The sequence below is a fragment of the Carcharodon carcharias genome, chromosome 2, assembly GCF_017639515.1.
Source record: "Carcharodon carcharias isolate sCarCar2 chromosome 2, sCarCar2.pri, whole genome shotgun sequence".
Taxonomy (NCBI): domain Eukaryota; kingdom Metazoa; phylum Chordata; class Chondrichthyes; order Lamniformes; family Lamnidae; genus Carcharodon; species Carcharodon carcharias.
In genome coordinates, this window is record NC_054468.1 from 67610947 (window position 1) to 67616946 (window position 6000).

The 6000-nt window shown below is 44.0% G+C and overlaps 1 protein-coding gene across 3 annotated transcripts in view; it reads right to left on the bottom strand.

Moving 5' to 3' along the window:
• acsl3a (acyl-CoA synthetase long chain family member 3a) overlaps positions 1-3157 on the bottom strand; it is a 106242-nt gene extending 103085 nt beyond the window's left edge. For 2 of the 3 annotated variants that reach the window (XM_041214048.1, XM_041214042.1), the window contains exon 1: positions 3138-3157. The gene's annotated coding sequence lies outside the window, so the exon portion shown is untranslated. The remainder of the gene's footprint in view (positions 1-3137) is intronic. The other variant, XM_041214057.1, reaches the window with a different exon arrangement.
• Positions 3158-6000: the final 2843 nt, after the last annotated feature.

Consider the following 6000-nt stretch of genomic DNA (forward strand, 5'->3'; position numbering starts at 1 on the left):
GATAGATGCTGAGAGGTTGATTTCCCTTGTGGAAGAGTTGAGGACGACAGGGCATAATCTCAGAGTAAGGGGTTGTCCACTTAAGACAGAGATGAGGAGGAATTTCTTCTCTCAGAAGGTAGTGAATCTGTGGCATTCTTTACTGCAGAAGGGCTGTCGGCTGGGTCATTAAGTATATTCAAGGCTGAGATAGGTTTTTAATCAGTAAGGGAATCAAGGGTAATGAGGTAAAGGCAGTAAAATGGAGTTGAGAATTATCAATTCAGCCATGATTTCACTGAATGGCGGTGAGATGGGCCGAATGGCCTGCTTCTGCTCCTACGTCTTATGGCCTTATGCTAAGAGATACTATTGTAAGCCTAAACAATGTCAGAAAACATGAAGATGTATGTAATCTCCATACTCACTGAACAACCAAAACCTTCCAATTTGACATCAACGTTTCCAACTTCCGAAAATTTGAGTTCTCATACAGATCCAGCCTCTAATTCAACAATAATATATAGCCATTTATTTTACAGCTAGTCAGTTTAAGGCCAAGCGGTTGTTTCTAAACTGGGTATCTGTCGATTTAACGTCTGGAGATAAATAACTTTAAATCGATCTGCAACAGCCGCAAGATAATAAACGCCACGAGTCTTCCAGCGGCGTTTTATACCAACATGATCTCAATAAACGTCTACTTATACTGGTCTATTTTATTTAAGCCTCTCGGAAACTTGTGAAGAATTCCCTACAATATTCATAAACCGCGTCAATATAAGTTTTCAAAAGGAACTTCAGGACTGCTTTAGAAAGACGGGAGAAGCTACATTTGTTCCAAATGAATACTTTAAAACTACCTTGGTATAAAGCCAGGTCGATCCTGTATTTCCAGTTCTGGTCCCTTATATTAAATGAGAAACCACAAGTCGGAAGAGGGGCTTGATTGGTAACTATAGTAACAGCAAATCAACGCTTAGATGGTTTATTACAGCCTCCAGGACCTCACCGCGCCTGCGCACACGGCCACACTGCGCGGATCTGCAACATTGCGCATAACGTTCCTGCTAACTCGTTGGGAGCGGTAACTATTTACAGAATCAGAATACGTTTTTCTCCCTACTTATTGGTTTGCACAGTTATTATCTACAGAAGGCTGAACAGACTGCCTCATTATAAAGGCAACTGTAAACATGTGTAATGGGCAGAACATTTTCCCGCTATTTACAATAGCTTGCTGTCTTTTACGTCATTGTTGTTGTCTTTTATAGCAACTGAATTTCATGCAGTACGATTAAATACACCCACAAAAAAGGAATAAGCAGCACAAATTGACATCAAACCAAGCCGCTGCTTTAGTATATTATTTAGTTGACTTCAAGTATTAGATGACTGGATTAGAAAATCAGATTTTTTTTTGAAAACGTGAGTCCACTAAAAGTTGATGTTCAAAGGGATTTGGTTGTTCTTGCACATGGATCACAAAACGTTAATAACATGCAGGTACAGCAAGCAAATAGTACGCAATAAAAGTTAGCAAGGCAGCTGCAGTACAAGAGTTAAGGAAATCTTGCTGAAGTTATATTGGGCCTTTGGTGAGACCATATGTGGTGTATTGTGAAAATCTTTGATTCCTTACCCAAGGAAAGATATACTTGCCTTATGAGGATAAAGATGAGTAATATAGATTCACAAAGTTGATTCCCGGGAAGATCTATCCAATTGGAAAGATTGGGTATAGTGAGCCTATATTCTCTGGAATTGAGGACAAGAGACAATCTCATTGAAACATCAAATACTTATGAGGGTTTAACAGGGTAGATGCTAAGAGACTATTTCCCCTAGCAGGAGAATTTAGAACTAGGGGTCACTCAGAGGGTTGTGAATGTTTGGAATTCTCCACCCAGAGTGATGTTATGATAGAGCATCCACATCAATGTTCTAAATGAAGATCAACATATTCCAGGGCACTAAGGAATCAAGGGATATCGGGATGGGACAGAAAAATGGGGTTAATGGAGAAGATCAGCCACGTTTTTATTGAATTGCAGAGCAAGTGATAAACGCCATATGGCATATTCCTACTTCTAATGTTATCGTAGAAATAGAAATCCAGTTAACGAAATTCATCAATAAAGATTTGTATTTACTCAGAAGCAATAATGACACTGCAATCTCATGCAAGATTGCAGTACCTGGACAACTAATCACATGATATGTAGAAATTTGCAGGGTTTATTGTGATGTTGTCAAATTACTTTCATTAAAACATGACAGATTTAATCTGGACAGATTAAAATTCCCTATTTTAAAAAAATAAAACTGTCCCCATATGTTAGACGGTCTTAAAGAAATACTCCAGAACAAAATCCAATTACCATAGGGCACAGACAGAAACACCTTGTTTCCATACTTATCCTTAGCTGCCTGCATCTCCTCTTTGCTAAAGAAATTTTTAAAAAAGGTTTAGGCATATGCAAAAAATTGATATATTGCATTATACATTTTATCAACTAAAATAATTGGTTTCATTTTTAAACAGTTACACTGCATGCTCTCAAGCTTAGCACAAATATGATGGCCAAAGCAGAATCATGTTCCAAGTCTGAAACTAATTTCCCCCAAATTAGATTAAATTTACTAGTAAATTCAACAATGGCATGGTCAGTGTTTAAATACTGCATTTTATAATATTTGCTTTAGTTATTAAATATTTGAACATGGGAGGCTGCAAGTTATGCTATGGAAACTATTTCACTAAGTTGAAGGCAGATGTCGTATGTATAGCTGGAGGAATAGCTCTGAGACTTGAATAACATCCACAGGAGGGTGTTACCTAGATGCTACGTTTCAAAACAAACTTAGATCAAAGATATCATTCTCCTATTTGGAGCTCAAACTCGCATCTGTTGGTTGTCTAATGAGCAACCAGTAATTATTGTCCAGAGTAGGGGTGGGGAGAAAGAAGGGTAGGAGTATAAAAACAGAAGTATGAACACTCATGATTTTAAGTTTTTTTTAGATGTTTTAGAGGGCACTTTAAGGTTGATCATAGTTCTGTGAAATTTTCTCAATGCAATTTAACTTATGTCCAATTTAAACTTCACATTTTCCATTTGATCCCAAATATAAAACTGTCTTGTTCTAACACACACCTCTCAGTTTTAATGATTCATTCCAGGTTTAATAATAATCTTGACCTCACCACCAGTAGGACATAAAAAGTAACAATGTGGCTTTCGTTTTACTCCCTCCCTGTGAAGAAAATCACGAGTGAAAAACAAAGTGTACAGGGCTTCATAAAGCACAATACGAAAGGTTATCCGATCCATAAACAATGTGCCTCAATTTAACATTAAACAATGTTAGCAACTCATTGATCAAATATATTGTTGTAGTTTGACTTTATTCATTATGAACAATTCATATCAAGCAAATCTATCTTAATGAAACCCAAACATTATGACAAACAGCGAAATGGCTATTGTACTATTTGTCACTAGACACATTTATTACAAATTGAGTTGATAATCCCAAGTGTAACTTTATAAAGAAGCAGTTCAATCATTACTACTAATACTGGCTATACCCTAATCTCCAATGAAGATACCCTTTTTTAAAAAAGATGCATTATCAATTTATGGCAAAGATTATGAGGAAAGTGACGACTTAACTAAAAATATCAACTCAATGTTATGCAAACTAAAGATTGATAAAACATGCTATGTTTTTGACAGAGTTTGATAATGTGAAAACTGCTAAATTCTTAATTTAATCCAAAACGCATGGTCAAATAAAACAAATCGAGTTCCGATGAAAGGTCATTGACCTGAACAGTTAACTGTTTCTCTCCACAGGTGCTGCCAGGCCTGCTGAATATTTTCCGTTTTTACCCTATATTAGTCAACTGAATCAAACACATGAAAATGCCTTTGTTTGCTGACTTTTTTTTGAAAAATGGGAATTGGCAAATGTCTTTTTTGGGAGCTGTAAGCAAACAAAAGTCTTAATGATTTTAATTTATGTCATTGTTACATGTGGTTTACATCTTGTGGAATAAGGCAGCTTATGATTGAACCAAATTTCACCTCATCCAGTGAAACGTAAACAAAAACAAACTTCTGGGGGGGAAAAAAAAAACTTAGCAAGTAGATCTAGTCTGCCTTTTGATAAGATCAAAAAAATCTAAGCACATAAAATATAAAAATCCAGTCAAGATCACAAAGGAGTTTCATTGTTGCATTCCTGGGTTTCACTGCTGCACCAGTAGATAATAGGCAAAGAAATTCAATCTGCATAAAACTAGGTGTTCAGACCATTTAAGTGAGTGATCCAACACCTTAAGAGCACTAGAAGATATCTATAATAGCCACAAGTTTGTAAGTGATCTTTCTGCCTAACACTCATCCCAGATAGTTCTATTTCTTCTCTCATGTCAATGCCCACATGTGAAGTATTATATATTTTTTTAAAATAAAAGAGCAAAAGCCAATCGCAATCTATTTAAATACTATCAAAGCGCACCTAATCCTCAACAGCTTGTATCAATGGCCACGATATTACAGTCCCTCCTGCCCACGAGAATATTACGGTCCCGCCAAACGGTGGCTCGCCTGCACGGAGGGAGGGAGAAGGAGGGAGGAAGGAGAGAGAGAGGGGGAGAGGGATGGGAGATAGGGGAGGGAGGGCAGGGATGGAGATAGAGGAGGGAGAGTGGGGAGGGGAGGGGAGGGGAGGGCAGGGAGGGAAGGGGAGGGAGGAAGAGGAAGGAGGAGGGGGAGGGAGGGGAGGAAGGAGGAGGAGGAGGGAGGGGAGGAAGGAGGAGGGGAAGGAGGAGGGAAAGGGGGGAGGAGGGAGGGGAGGGAGGAGGGAGGGGAGGAAGGAGGAGGGGAGGAAGGAGGAGGGGGAGGAAGGAAGAGGGGGAGGAAGGAGGAGGGGGAGGGAGGAAGGAGGAGGGGGAGGGAGGAAGGAGGGGGAGGGAGGGAGGAAGGAGGGGGAGGGAGGGAGGGAGGGGAGGGAGGGAGGGAGGGAGGGGGAGAGGGAGGGAGGGAGGTAAGCGGGAGGGAAGGGGAGGGAAGGGGGAAGGAAGGGTGGGAGTGAGGGAGGGAAGGAAGGGTGGGAGTGAGGGACGGAGGGAAGGGGAGAGGGAGGGAGGGGAGGGAGGGGAGGGCAGGGGAGGGGAGGGAGGGGAGGGCAGGGGAGGGGAGGGGAGGGGAGGGGGAGAGGGAGCGGGGGAAGGGGGAGAGAGGGAGCGGGGGAAGGGGGAGAGAGGGAGCGGGGGAAGGGGGAGAGAGGGAGCGGGGGAAGGGGGAGAGAGGGAGCGGGGGAAGGGGGAGAGAGGGAGCGGGGGAAGGGGGAGAGATGGAGGGAAGGGGAGAGGGAGGGAGGGAACGGGGAGAGGGAGGGAGGGAACGGGGAGAGAGAGGAAAGGGGGAGAGTGGGAGGGGGAGAGGGTGGGATGGAGGGGGCGAGGGAGGCAGGGGCAGGGGAGGGAAGGGGGATAGGGAGGGAAGGGGGATAGGGAGGGAAGAGGGAGAGGGAGGGACGGGGAGAGAGAGGGAGGGAGGGACGGGGAGAGAGAGGGAGGGAGGGACGGGAGAGAGAGGGAGGGAGGGACGGGAGAGAGAGGGAGGGAGGGAAGGGAGAGAGAGGGAGGGAGGGAAGGGAGAGAGAGGGAGGGAGGGAAGGGAGAGAGAGGGAGGGAGGGAAGGGAGAGAGAGGGAGGGAGGGAAGGGAGAGAGAGGGAGGGAGGGAAGGGAGAGAGAGGGAGGGAGGGAAGGGAGAGAGAGGGAGGGAGGGAAGGGAGAGAGAGGGAGGGAGGGGAGAGAGAGGGAGGGAGGGAAGGGAGAGAGAGGGAGGGAGGAAGGGAGAGAGAGGGAGGGAGGGAAGGGAGAGGAGAGGGAGGGAGGGAAGGGAGAGAGAGGGAGGGAGGGAAGGGAGTGAGAGGGAGGGAGGGAAGGGAGAGGAGGAGGGAGGGAGGAAAGGGAGAGAGAGGGAGGGAGGGAAGGGAGAGGGAGG